At 51.1% G+C, this 14,769-nt stretch overlaps 1 protein-coding gene across 4 annotated transcripts in view; it reads left to right on the forward strand.

The window, feature by feature from the left end:
- The first annotated feature begins 4,978 nt into the window (after positions 1-4,978).
- Positions 4,979-14,769, forward strand: part of LOC121829490 (uncharacterized) — a 29,501-nt gene continuing 19,710 nt past the window's right edge. For 2 of the 4 annotated variants that reach the window (XR_013051432.1, XR_013051433.1), the window contains exons 1-2: positions 4,980-5,266; positions 12,907-13,068. The gene's annotated coding sequence lies outside the window, so the exon portion shown is untranslated. Of the gene's footprint in view, positions 5,267-12,906; positions 13,069-14,769 lie in introns of all 4 variants that reach the window. The other 2 variants (XM_076572516.1, XR_013051434.1) reach the window with 2 other exon arrangements.

Consider the following 14,769-nt stretch of genomic DNA (forward strand, 5'->3'; position numbering starts at 1 on the left):
GTCCGTCCATTTTGAACACACACACACACACACACACACACACACACACACACACACACACACGCTTATTCACGGGGTTAAAGCAAGCAGTACTCCTGGCCATCTCTCCCTTGACATCCAGCTCCTTCTGCTCCTGGGTTCTCTTCGGAGGAGGAGATGCTTGCTCTGGCCACGCCTGCCTTCTGGGATGTGCTGAGGCTGCCCCATAGGCTCTCTAGGCTTGCCTGGGCCCCCTGGCCTGAAGTCAGATTTTCACATCTGGCCCCAACCCACCTGTTCTCTGTGCATGTTTCCCAAATGCCTGGGTGTGCAGAGGAGGGGCATTCTCCCACAGAGGGTAGGGGACAATCCTCGGCCATGGGCAGCACAGCTGGAACCCATTGAGTGAGAGCCCGGGGCAAAGCAGGAGTGGAAAGTTGTTCTCTGTCAAAGCCCAGCCATCTGCCCCACACCTTCTTTACAGGAAGCCTTCTCCTGGCTTCTTGGGAAAGTAACCTGAGCCTCGTCCATCCAACCCAAGGTGAGGAGTTGAAACTTCGGCAGAGGCCCATGGGGAGGCGGGAACAAAAATTAAACGGCTCAAGATGCTTGCCACTGCAGTCCCTTAGCGTGCAAGCCGCAGCTGGAATGCGGCGCACACCCTGCAGCAGCTGGGATCTATATAGCGACCTCAGGTTAACCCATCACTTCCACAAGCTGGGATTTCCTGAGCACAAACCACTTTTTTTTTTTTTTTCTTCACCTCTCCTCTCTAAATCTATTAAGGAAAGGAGGATTGGTGTGGACAGAAAGGCCGCTTCGGTTAGCAGCCTTCCCCAGAGCTCACGGCCTGAATTTAGGAGCTCAGGAAAGCAGACACGGAACAGGGCCTGCGCTTACTGTTCCTGGCAGGTACGCCAAGGCCTCTGTGTTCCAGTGCCTTGGCCTCCAGCCTCTAGAAAACAAACCCCGAATAGCACTGACCCTCGTCATTCCTCTCTCAGTGGATGAAACAAACAAGGCAACCTTGGCCTGCAGGGATGAGGTTCGCCGTCTCCCAGGAGGAGTCCTGGAGAAGGAAGCTTCCTCTGCAGCTGGGCCCGGCCAGGCCGAGGCAGAGGGGCCAGAGTCTGGGTGGACAGGCTGGGGGAGACCTCACGTGGCAGTGGCCTCGGAAGCTGAACACAGCAGCCAAACTTTAACCGGTGGTTGTAGGACTCCGGTCCCCTCCTAGGAGAACGGGGCCACACCCAGAAGCTGGCGGCTGCTGGGGAGACTAAAGGAATGGCCGTTAGGACCAGCAATTGAAGGTGCTTGCTGCCAACCCCAGTGACCTCAGTTTGACCCCATAGTTGTCCTCTGAATCCCCAGATGTGCCATGGTGAGTGGGTACATGTGCACATATGTGTTATGTGTTACTGTAATAAAAGATATATATATATATATTGTTTCAAGTCAAATTTTCACCCTAACCAATTAATCCATTTCTTCATTGGCAAAGTCGCTACAAACACTACTTATGGCTCACGGGGTCACAGAGGGTTAAGTGCCGACACAGAGGGAAAGTCCTAACTCAGGGTAGGACACGTGGACTACAAGCCGTAGTAGCCCCTGCTTCCCGCGCAGGCTCTTCCGCACCTCCAGAGGAAACGCCCCACTGTCAATCACCGGAAGGCGTTTGCGTGCCTGCGTGGCCAGCCCAGTTGGTGAGTGTTTCCAGTATTTTCCAATGAGTTGCACATGTTCGGAGCTCAGAGGGCCCAGCCCTGCGTGACTCGCCCTGGTTTTAGTATGTTGCCTTTTTGTTTTGTTTTGTTTTTTCCTGCTGCTTCCTGCAGAGCCTTGCTATATATCCCAGGCTGGTCTCAAACACGTGATCCTCCTGCCTTAGTCTCCTGAACGTTGGGATTGCCGGCCTGTGCCACCACACCCAGATTTTCTGCCTCTTTCTTCACCCCTCTGACTCTTCTCCCGTGGAGCTTGGGGGCTCTTTTCAGGAGGTCTGCCAGTGCGGTGGGATCGCCACTAGAGTGCTCGGCATGCTCCTTCTGCTGTCCAAGAGGGCGGGGCAGGGGTGTGTGTGTGTGTGGTGTGTGTGTGCGTGTGCGTGTGTGTGTGCCAGGACTGGAGAGAAGACAGACAAGGCCATGACCCTCACCTGTGACACTGGATTTGGGGATGAATACTTGTGGGGAGGGGCTGCTGTAGGCCTCAGTGTCTCTGTGTAAACGGTCATCGGGGTGGAGAGAAGGGTGAGCAGTGTGAACTGGACCAGGGCGAAGGAGGAGGATATCAGCCAGAAGAAGCACAAGGGAAGGTGTGGACGCTCACCCAGGTCCTGAGTCGGGGGAGGCCTTGGCCACATTCTAAATGCTGTGACTCAGGGTCCCAGGAAAGATGGCCGCAGGCAGATGGCCGCCCAGCGTTCTAAAGAAGACGTCTTTGTGCTGAAGCAGGTGGTCTTCCTTTCTGGGAAGGGCAGGGCAGGCTGTTTCAGTCTGAGACCTACCTGTACAGGCCACTTCCCTCCAGAACAGGAGCCCTAGGGTGTTGGTGGGTTAAGAAGGGGCTTAGGGAGCCTGTTGCCATATTGTACTTCACCTCGTACCTGGCAAGGGAGCAGGAACTGTAAGACAGACAGGAAGAGGAAGAGTGAGAACAGCAGACGTCTTCACTCAGCCCGGCCTTCACTTGCCCGTAAGTGCGCTAACAGCCTGGATTTATGGAGAGGCTTGGATGGCCTACAAGACGGGCAAGAGGTGGGTGTGGGGAAGGCAGGCTAGGCAGGCTTATCAATGCTGTGGAGATTTCTAGGCCCGAGGCAGCATTAGACCCTGGGCAGGCTGAAGAGTAGACTCCATCTCTACAGAGCCTGAACTAACAGAAGAGATGCATACAGGCCCAACGCCAGCCACCCCAATGCCCACAGGCCTCAGATTAGACACCAGCCTTGCCGTCCCTGGACCAGGCGCAGTATTGGGCCACAGGAAGGCTCTGAAGAGCCCCCAGGCTGCTGCAAGAGCTTTTCTGATCTTTAGCAGAAAAAGAGAAGGGGAGAATACTGGGATCCTGATCTGGCCTGTTCCCAGCTCCTCAAGCCAGCTTTCACTGTTCGTGGGCCATAGACCATTTTACGACTGGTAAATAAATGATTATATATTTTTTTTAATATAGTATTGTTTTAGTGAGAAAAGATCCAGCCGCAGTTAGCCTCGCCTTACGCCGTGGTGGGCAGAAGAAGGTGAGATGAGCGCACAGAAGCCATTTGGTGCTCAAGAATGACTGTGGGGCGGACCAAGTCATAGCTAGGGTGGTTGTGAGCGTAGGCAGTCAGGGCCTGGGGGAAGTGACTGGAGGACGGCTGAGGGCCAAGGGCTGCCTTGTGTGAACGGGTATCCAGCTGCCCTGAGTGAAGAGAGGGGGGCTCTGCCTGTGCTCCCCACGTCTACCAAGGTGGATGCACCCCCAGCTTGTTCTAGGGGAGACTGTGCCAGACATGTTGCTTTGTGCCCGGGAGCCAGCTGCTTGCCCTGCAGAAGGCAGGCCTCACTGATGGCATACGTCTGCGGGAATGCCTGCAGGCACATGGCTGTCCCCAGTGCACCAAGCGAGAGTGATCGATCGGGTTGCCTGTCTGCATGGTGCAGGGACGGGCAGGTGCCCTCCTGCATGGCGACTGTCAGAGCGTATTCCTGTTCTTACGTTCTTCGGGACTTTACCACTAGACCTCAGGGCAGAGGAAGCCACAGGCTGCCCACCGGGACCAGATAACCCAGGCTCCCTGCCACCGTCCGGCTGTCACATCCCCCAGGCTCTCAGCCTCTGGAAGACTCAGAGCCAGTGGCTCTCAACCTTCACACTGCTGTGACCCTTTAGGACAGACAGTTCCTCGTGTTGTGGTGACCCCCGACCATAACATTATCTGTGTTGCTACTTCATAACTGTAATTTTGCAACTGTTAGGAATCGTAATGTAAATATCTGATATGTGACCCCCCAAGGGGGTCGTGACCCACTGGTTGAGACTCAGAGTCTGAGTCCTGATGGTGAAAACCTCGGCCTTGCCCTCACCCGCTGCTTTCAGTGTGGCCAATAGCTCCTGCCCCTGAAGCCCAGCACAGAACTGCCCGAAGAGGCCAGGCTCGGGCTGCTTACCCCTACTTACTCAATACGTGATTTCATGATGAATTGCCAAGGGGTAGCCTAATAGAAAAGAAGGTGGGGGCTTCCTGAGGCCTCTTACACACTCTCACTCTGTCAGCCTTGGCAGCTTCGGCTTGGCTTGGGTGTGCTCTTAGGGAAAGGGCTGCCCACTTGCCAGCCTGTGCTTCTTCTGGTTGCTCTCTGTGGGCAATGCCAGCACGTGCCATCAGCTGTTAACAGGTGGCTCCCGGGGTTGGCCAAGCGGGGCCCCAGACCAAGGGCTTTCGGATCACCCTGGTCCAGTGTGCTGAGGCCTGGGTCTCCAGCTGGTGGCCTCGCTCCCTGGCTGGGCCTGAAGCGCCCTCTGCTGGTAGTCTGCCTCCACTGCATCCTAGAGAGGCTCCGATGGAAGCCCTTGAGCACCTGCACCCACAGAGACGAAGTAATTAATGCAACTTCCAGTTTCTTTTCCTCGGCGCTCTAAAATAATGGCGATAGAAATAAAAATACAAAACAAGCAAGCAAACAAACAAAAATGGAGAACTTACTAACTCAACCTTTCTCACATTGATTTTTTTTTTTTTTTAATCTTTTAAAGATAGATTATTTCTAAGTGACCCAGGCAGGCGGGCTTCAGCCACCTGAGCTCCGGGATTACAGACCTGGCCTACCTTTATGAATTTGAGTCATTTTAGCCATCTGGGTTTGGGGGGCGTGGTGGGGGTGGGTGGAGTTATACAGTTCAGAAGCCCATTAGCAAGGCAGGGCCGCCCGCTTCTGCTCCCTCTGCTCCCTCTGCCGAGTTCCTGAGTTCGCTTCTTTCATTTTCACCTTTCTGAGATCCAGCAGGAGCCTTGAGCTTAGAGCACAGCCACTGCTCAGGGTTCCTGGGGGGAGGGGGGTGGGAACAAGCTCTTTGCCATCACTAAATAGAAGATCTGTGTGTTGAACTCTGGGAACACAGAAGGAAGCAGCGCTATCTCACAGCCCCTGGGGAGAGTCAGCGATTCCTTTCTATATCTGCGCCTCCTCCTTCCTCGGGACAGACCACCTGCTTCCGTGTGACTCTGCTAACTGCCCACCAGAGCTTCCACGCTGGAGCCTGGGCACGCCCTCCTACACACAGGCGCTGCTGGCATTAACAGGTAGGCTGTGGGGCAGCCATGTGACCACAGAGTCACACTGTACAGGGTAAGAATAACCAGTGACTTGCAGATTGCAGTTGCTGGCTGTCTCCAGAGCCAGGTTTCCTGGGGTGTGGGAGTGTGAAAGCTCTGAGCAATTTTCCACTTGGCTGAGTGAGAACAATGGCCTGTGCGGTAATTAGCCATCTTCAGGAGAAATTGTTACCGCAACTTCGAAGTGGAGGACTTAGAGCCTAGCCTGGGCTCCCTCCGTGCCGGGGCCTGCCTCTGCCCCTGTTCTCTTAATTCCAACTGGCTTTGTGTCCCTGGGACCACGCTTTGTGGTCAGGTCTGACCTATGGTGACAGCTTTTTTTGCAGGCCAGGTGCCAGAAGTGCCTGTGGGGGCCAGGGGAGGACCGGGACCCTCCTTCCTGTCAGAGGCCCCCCACTGTTCAGTTGAGTCCTGTTAGGGAGGTTCCTTTCCATCTCTTTGTGGGTGGGGCCCAGCCCTGATCAGCCCTCTGAGCCTGATTTTTGTGTCCGATTCCAATCTTCCCAGTGGCCCTGGGGCCTATGTCCTCTCTCATGCCCTATCCAGCCCATCTACAGAGTTCCCCCACAAGGCTTAGCCTGGGTCCCGGCCTCCCTTTATCCTGTCCACACCTCGTATACAGCTGTGCTTTTCCTTACTAAAGCACTCCACAAACTCCATTTTTCTATTCCCCTGGGGTTCGTACATCAGGCAAAAGTTGTCTGTCTGCGGTACATCCTTTGCGGAGAAGGGAGGTGAGGGCACAAGATATGGGGGAGGGGCTCTTGTACTCTGGGCCTCTGCTCTTCCTGCTCCGGAAACAAATCATCCCACCTTAGTGATTCTTCGCTGGGGGACAGGGATGCTGCCAAATGCCCTGCAGTGTCAGAGTGACCCCACAACCAAGGGCTGCCTGACCCTAACGTCACTATGAGAACTCCACTTTTTAAGTGCTTAAATTATTATTTCATCTAATTCTTATGTGTGGGGGTATTTTGTCTGCATGTATGTCTGTGCACGGCCTGCATGCGGGCTAGACGAGGGCATTGGCTCCCTGGGGGCTGAAATTACAGACAAAATGAGCTGCCGTGTTGGTGCTGGGAGTCGAACTCTGGTCCTCTGGGAGAGAAACCAGTGTTCTTAAACACTAAGCCATCTCTCCAGTCCTTCTGTCCTGTCCCTTAAGCTTATCTCCTCACCTGCTCAAGGATGACTGTGAAGCACTGAGTGGACTGAAAGGTGGGGGCCGTGGACGGAAGCTGAGGACAGGCCCTCCCCCGAGCTGTTTCTGCGGTCCTCGGCTCCCTCCGCTCTGTTCCCAGTTGCCTGCATCTGCCAGCCACGTGGGTCACAGAGGGCGGAAGGTCTGTTTGCACCTTTGATCCTCAGAAAAGCTCAGCTGCAGTAGCCTGAGGAGACTGACTCCTTCCTTCCAGAGGAGGGTGGGTCTCAGCTGGGAGGAAGGCGCAGGCCAGTCACTGTTCTGTCCGGGATGCATGAGTGTGGGGTGGCTCACTGACGCTTGAGTTGCTGGTCCAGTTACCTTGAGACAATGTCTGTAGTTGGTTTGAGGATGTTGAGACACTGTAGCAAGGGACGCAGCTCCATTGTGTCTCCTGCCTCGTCCGTGGCTCCATTTTACATAGTGGTGCTGGACATTCTGGTGAGACTCAGGAGACTCAGGAAATTCTTGCACACTAAAAAAATGTAAATCACTAAGTGGCATCGAGAGGGTCTGGAAATTAAAAGGTTGTGTGGTCTGAAAGCTGAAACACCAGAATCTAGTTCTTGGAAAGTAGTAAAATGCAGGAAGAGTCTCAGTGGTTCGTGAGAAGCCTGGGACCTGGTGAGTAAGGGAGGCTTGATGGCCGTTCTCAAACACTCTGATTGCTGGTGTGTGCTTTACCTGCCTGGCACCTGCACCCACCCAAGCAGCCGGCCAGTGAAGTCAGATCCAGGGCCTGGGCCTCCCTTCCTGGCGGCAGCAAGGCTCATGCCCAAGCTGGGCAGAGCGGTGAGACGATGGGAGAAGACATCCCCAATGGAACCTCTCTCCCCAGTAGGGAGGAGGTGTCCTCCACGGAGGAGATGGCTTACCTCCAGGGGGAGGTTACCAAGGTCCCTGTTGGGGCCTGGGTCCACAGGGGTCGGGCTCAGTGGTATTCTTTCTCCTGGTCCGTGTTCACCATCATCTCTCTGTCTCTCTGTACTCAAGGCGAAGTCATTACAGCTTCTCTGTCTTCTTAAAAACCATTTCAGTGTGTGTGTGTGTGTGTGTGTGTGTGTGTGTGTGTGTGTGTCTGTCTGTCTGTCTGTCTGTCTGTCCACACACACAAGTGCACACACACATACAGGTGCCATAGCTTGCACTGGGGGTCAGAGAACAACTGAGGTGTGGAGGGGGGGAGTCAGTTTTTCCTTCTACCCTGTGGATCCTGGGGATCAAACTCAGCTTGTCAGCCTTTCATCCAGCACCTCTGCCCTCCGGGTCATCTTGCTGGCCCTGAGGCTGACTTCTTTTGACCCGGCTTGCACTGGCAAACAAAGTCACCCACAACCCCGCATCATTTCCAGTTGGGTTTTCCGTGTGGGATAAAAATTGCATTGAACCCAAGAGGAGCTTGTCTCTCAAAGGGCTCCTTAAAAATCATCCTGGACCTGGGGCAGGGGATTCCTACCCATGGGACTTAAAGCCTTTGACCCTAGAAGCTTTGGCAGAGTTCCCTGAGTGACGAATGAGGAGCAACAGACTCCTCCTGGTAGCACAAGCCGGGTAGGAAAACCAGCACGCAATAAGAAGGCAGCACACTGCGGGTCCCCTGTAATAAGGCCCCATCAATTGCTTGTCTGCCTGTGAATGGTGACTAGTTCATCAAGTCCACGCTGAATAATGGCTTTGCATGGGGACAGCGGCTCTGTGGTAACGTGCTTTAGCTCTAGCTGGGTTATTATAAACAGCGTCTAATTTATGGAGTAAAGAAGCAGATGCCCTTGTTGCTAACATGTCACTGTGCTCTAGACGGAGCCATACAATAGGTGTTCATGCAGTGCCGACTGCAAAAGTTAATTACCGTCCCTAGAATGGGGTGCTGCTCGCAGGCCCAAGTTTGAAATTATTTGTTCAATATAATAATTAGATTCTGGGTCTGGTTCTTGCCATAGCCAAGTGCTATAAATCCCATGGAGCTTTTCAGATGGCAGGAACCACTGGGTGGATGATTTGGGTGAATTCCAAATGAGCCGTTTTCCCTGACTCCCTAGAGGTCGATGAACCCCAGGTGTTTTCCTGCATCCGCGGCTCTGGCTGTGTCTCAGCCTTGTTACAGGGACAGTAGGCTCTTGGTGGGTGACCCTCTCCCCTTGGTATTCCACAGATCCACAGCATTGCTCTCCCCTGCAAGTCTTCCACTGATACCCTTCTGCCTGTCCAGCTCGGGAAGTCACACAGAGCAGTGACTCTGGGGCCTGAGATGAGAACAAGGAGGCAAAAACCTGTGGTAAAGTTTGGAGTACTGTTGAAAACATGACACTTCAGTATGGAGCTGAAGGCACCAGCAACTGTGAGCGTGCTGGTGACATCATCCTTGACAGCTTGAATACATGAGCAGGGCCACACTAGACACTGTCATTCACAAGGTGTCAAAACCTGCCTCCATGTTCGGTTTGTACTGAAGTATGTCCACTTGTCTCTTTGGTTATTCTAGAAACACTGTCCCCGTGTCTCTGCTGGCTCCTCAGAAGGGCAACAGCTTTCACTCTATGGATTCTTTGCCAAATGGAAGACGCAAGCTGGATCTGGTACCGTTAACCTGTGATCTCAGCTGCTTAGCAATCTGAAACAGGAAGGTCGCACGTTTAAGGCTCACCTGGGTTACAGAATTAGTTCAAAGCCAGCCTGGACAGCTTAGTGAGGCCCTCTTGGTGTGAGTCGGGGTTCTCCAGAAGAAAAGAAGCAGTGGAATGAACATACATTACAAAGGGGACTTGTGGGATGTGCTACGTGAAATGGGCTGGGTAGTCCCACAACGGCTATCTGTAGTTTAGAAAAAGAACCCAGTAGCTGCTCAGTCCACAAGGCCAGCATGGTTCAGCAGGCCCCATCTGGCGCTGAAGGCCTTGGGGATTTGTAGGGAGCCACTTTAGGACATACTGGAGGACCAAAGACCAGATTCCGGTGTCTGCAAACAACCAACTTCTCCTAGGAGAAGGAGCAGCAGCAGAAGAGCAAAGATGGGCAGGAAACGAGTCCAGCTTTTCTCTAAGAATGTTTCTATCTGGGCCCTATGGGGAGGAAGGTCTTCCTCCCTCACTTACTTCTTCCTGGAAATACCTTCCCAGACCCACCCAGAAGCAAGACGTCTAGTTGATCCAGGATCCAATCAAGTTGACAGCTAAGAATGACCATCATACTTACCTTAAAATAAAAAATTAATTTAAAAGGCTCTGGGGACATAGCTCCAATGCTAGAGTACTTGTCTAGTATGTACAAGGCTCCGGGTTTAGTCTACACTCCCACAATTAGTTAATTGGTTAAGGATCCAGGAGAGAAGAGGCCATCACTCATGATGCTAAGTGTCTCGGGAAACTGACACTAGTCCATGACATTTGTAAAGGACGCCTTTGATGAAACTTTGTCCATTTGTAGAGGCTGCAAGAAAACATCACAAGTTCCATAATTTGTAAGGAGAAGTTCATCTGGACAGAGTTCTGGAGGTTTGAGATGTCCAGGAGCACGGTGCCAACACCTGGTGAGCCTCAGTGGTGTGGACAACATGGCCCAAGGACAAAGCAGCATCAGAAACAAGGGTCAGCTTTGCATTAGGAACTCACTCTCCTGATAACCCACTCTCTTGGTAATTAACTGACTCTGGCGATGTGGTGATAACAGTACAAGGATCTTGTTGGGATATCCATGAGATGTAACGAGACACCGCTATCAAATAGAACCACGGGGTGTGTTCCAGGTCTGTGGCCCCATGAGAAAGCCACTCAGAAAGCAAAATGAGTCAACTGGTCTAGAAGGAGCCCAATCCAGGCTGTCACAGACATCTGACTGCAAACATCGAGTGGTTATTGCTCTTAGAAAGCAGCTGTGATCTTAGGGCCAAGTTTGAAGTTAGTAGCTCAAGACAATGACTATGTTTCAGGCACACACACACACACACACACACACACACACACACACACACACTCACATACACACACACCACACTCACACTGGAGGACCAAGCCTCACCAAAGCAGCAACAATGACAGTCTCCATATGGTGACAGGGCAAGTTTCACTCCTTCTCCTTTATGCTTTTCTAAACATCATGTAACAAGCTTGCACATAATTTGTTATCAGAGAAAAAAAATGTGATTATTCAAGAGTTTACCTAGCAAACTTACCAGAATTCTTTTTAAAAAGAATTAACTTACATGTCAGGAGAGGTGTCATGTAATTGCCACAGTGTGTATGTGAAGGTCAGAGGACCATTTGCAGGCATTGGTTTTCCCCTCTACCATATGGGGCCCAGGACTGAACTCAAGTCATTAGATTGGGTAGCAGGTGCCTCTACCTGCTGAGCCATTTCACTGGCCCCATAATCTTAAAAAAAAAAAAAAAAACCTACAAAAATCCACATGGCATGCTATATTGTTCTCTACAAGTGTATGGTCAGGAGGGGATGGGAGCGAGTGGTGTTTTGGATATTTGGATTTGCTTTGGGGTTGTGGCAGCCTAGTTCCTTTTGAGTCACAGGGCAGAGGAAGCCTTATTTATGGCCGGCTGTGAATGGAAATGAGGAGAAGCAGTTAGAGCCCCACAATCCCTTTTAAGGGCATGTTCCTGATGATTAGAAGATCGCCCGTTAGGTCCCACCCCTTAAATCATCCACTATCTCCCAATGGTGCTGACAACCAAGCCCTGACTATGCAGACCTCTGGGAGATACTGCCATAGTGTCAGTTGCCAACTTGACACACCTGGGAAGAGAGAACCTCAACTGAGGAATTGCTTCCATATGGCCTCTAGGCATGTCTGTGGGGAATTTTCCTAATTGCTAATTGATAGAAAAAGGTCCAGCCCACTGTGGGTGGTGCCATCCTCTGACAAGTGGACCTGTGTAGGAGGAAGTTTCTGTGTCTGGCCAGCAACTCCCAAATACTCAGCAGCTGTTTCCCAAATAATTGACTTGGAGGTTTAATATTTATAAATGCTCAGCTGGTAGCTCAGGCTTATTGTTGACTAGCTCTTACATGTAAATTAACCCATAATTCTTATCTATGTTTAGCCATGTGGCTTGGTACCTTTTCTCAGTCTGACATCCTCACCTTGCTTCCTCCGTGTCTGGCTGGCGACTCCTGATTCCACCCTCCCTCTTCCCAGAATTCTCCTAGTCTGGTTGCCCCACCTATACTTCCTGCCTGGCTACTGGCCAATCAGCATTTTATTAGACCAATTTGAATGACAAAGTTTTACAGTGTACAAAAGCATAGTCCCACAGCAGGCCTGGGCTATATAAGAAAGGTAGCTGTCAGTGAGCCTGGTGCAGACCAGTAAGACCAGTAAGCAGTGCTCCTCCATGGTCTTGGCCTCAGTTCTCACCTTCAGGTTCCTGCCTTAACTCTTTTCAATGATGGACTGTAACCTGTAAGCCAAATAAACCCTTTCTGCTCCAAGTTACTTTTTATAGGTGTTTTATCACAATGTTTTATTCCCAGCAACCTAGGACTCTCACTCAAACCATAGCATTCCAGGAGAGCTCTAATTCTATACCTCAGATGGAAGCTATGGCAGGATGATGTGTATCTTAGTGTACTATGCATTCTAGCCATGATCTTTCAGTGTGCGTGTGCACATGCACATGCATACACACAATCCATCCATGTGTAGGAGGGGTACAAAGCCATGGTCTATCTGTGTATGTGTACCAGTGCATGCTAGCCACCGTCTTTCCCTAAGTGTGTGTGTGTGTGTGTGTGTGTGTGTGTGTGTGTGTGTGTGTACACCAGCGCATGCCAGCCATGGTGCATTTATGTGTCTCCTGTTCATACCAGCCATGATACATCTGTGTGCACCGGTACATGCCAGCCATAGTCTGTCCATGCATGTACACCTGTACCTGATTTGTTTGTGTGTACCATTTATGTCAGCCATTGTCTGTGCGTCAGTCACCTCCACTCTGTGAGTGACCTGCCGTGGAGCAGGCTGGTCATTTCAGAATAGGACAACTGTTAGAACTATTGTTTTGTCTTGTTCCCTGTCTCTTAAACAGCTACTTCTCTTCACGGTGCTGATTCCCCAGTTCCTTAGGATCCTGGTGATTGTTTCTAGGCTCTGCAATGCATTGTGCCTTCCTGTCACCAATTCCTACTGGAGGTGAGACTGGCATTAGAGCAGGGAGTTCTTGTTGCATGGTGTTATGCTGAATCTGAAGTGTCCCCCCGCATGTACCTGTTTTGAATGTCCAGTCCCCAGTGGGTATATCTGGGTGCTCTAGAACCTTTTGGATGTGGGCCTTGGATAGCAGAAATGGGTCGCTAGGGAGTGTCTTTGCAGGTTCTAGCTACCCCTGGTTCTGTTCTAGTGTGCTCAGCTTCCTGTCTGCCACAGTAATGTCAACAACCCTGTGTGCTTCTCCCACAGCTGATCTTTGCTGCCCCTCTTCTCTATGACGGATGAAATTGCTGGAACTGTGAAACCTTTACTTCCCTAGGCTGTTTTAGTCACAGTAATAAGAGAAGAAGTTGACACAGACTTGATCACCTAACATTGAAGTACGCGGTGTCTTTGCGCCTCCAGTTGAAGGTCAGAATCTGTTGATCCTGTGATGACCATCTCCCTCTCCCATTCCTCCAAAGTGACTCCTGGGGCATGAAAAGGCCTAATCTCAACAGAACGAGGCTGATTCTCTCAGCCTTTGTACCTGCTCCTCTGGCAGTGGCGGCATCTCTGGGGCCCTGGCCTGACTCCTCACATTTGCAGGACAGTGTTCCCGTGTGCTCATTTTACCTTGCCACACTTTAGCCCTCTGACAATTTATCCTCCAGGATATTTCCAACCTGTGGTCTTTACCAAGCCTGTGATCTCAAGCTATCAAAAGAGGGATCAAGGCTGCAGTATTTTAACTCACTCATTTATTCATTCATTCACGAAATTAATATTTGTTAGGAAGTCCTAGTCATTGGGCATTGTGTTGGATGCTGCAGTAGAATTAATCAAGCACTCTCATTCATATAATGCATCTTTGCAAGGCGGGATGCGGAGTCCTGGGAAGGAAAGGAACAGGTTAAAAGTGTCTGTTTTAAAGGAGCAGTCTAGACTGAGCTATCAGAAAAGGCTCTTATTGAGATGACTGTGGAGCCCAGAGCCAAGCGCCGAGCATTCTGGCTAGATAAAGGCATCTGTGGTGGTGTTTGATCATCTAGATGGAAGGAACAGCAAAACCCATTTAGGAGCCTCTAGGGTGTGCAGGGCTGAAAGGAGCCAGCGTGGCGAGGTACAGAGAACAAGGGCTGTCTTGCCAGGGGCGTTGGAGGCTGGTTGGAGAACTGGTATTTATTTTTGGCAATAAGAAGCCCTGGAAGAGCTTTAAACAGCTTGATAGGGATCAGATATGCCCTTCGGAAAAATTATCACAGAGAACATGTGAGAACCAGATTGCTAGAGAATCCAACCCAGTCTCGGAGGAGGTCACCGCTGTAAGCCATCAAGAGGCAAGGGCAGCCTAGGTTAAGACAGCAGCTTCGGGTGGTGAATGGTGGCTGGATTGACGAGCCTTTTAGGAGCTACTGGCTAGTGCTTTGGAGATGGATTGGTTGAGGAGGTATGAATAAAGGCAGTGTTAGGGATTATTCCGTTTTCCTACTTGAGTGACCTCAGAAGTCAGGTGTTGATGTGGAGACCCAGAAGCAGGCTCGTGGGAATGGCAGTGAGGGCTGGGGGAAAACACACATTAACTTTTGGATACGGTGGTGGCTTTGAGATTGGGATTGTCTGGTTGGGACAAGGGTGTGGATAGGGAACCAGAGAACAGACACAAGGCAATATCAGGCTGGTAAGTCTTTGAAAACATCTCTGCTCTGTCGTGTTCTCCTCGTCTTGATGGCTCTACCAGAAGCTGGGGTGCTCTCCTAGTATGACGAGCAGCAAGGGAGACAGTCACCCTGGCATGAGGAGAGCAAGAAGCAGGAAAAGCCCCTGTTTAAATGCAGCTTCAAGGCCGGGGATGGAGCTAAGTTGGTAGAGAACTAGGCTAGTCTTGGATACATGAGAACCCTGTCTCAAAAATCAATGAATTTAAAATAAAGATATCTTCCAAATATAGTAATAGCGTGTTCTTTAGAAACCCCAGCCAATACATGCAACGCTGTAGTCTAGGGTTGTTTAATGAACTGGTAATATTGATGAACTCAACCGAATACAGTGATACAAATCTATAGTCTTATCCACTGGAGAGGCAGAGTCAGTGGGGTCACTTGGCTCCAGACTTATCCTGGGCAACACAGT

Source organism: Peromyscus maniculatus, chromosome 5, assembly GCF_049852395.1.
Source record: "Peromyscus maniculatus bairdii isolate BWxNUB_F1_BW_parent chromosome 5, HU_Pman_BW_mat_3.1, whole genome shotgun sequence".
NCBI lineage: Eukaryota > Metazoa > Chordata > Mammalia > Rodentia > Cricetidae > Peromyscus > Peromyscus maniculatus.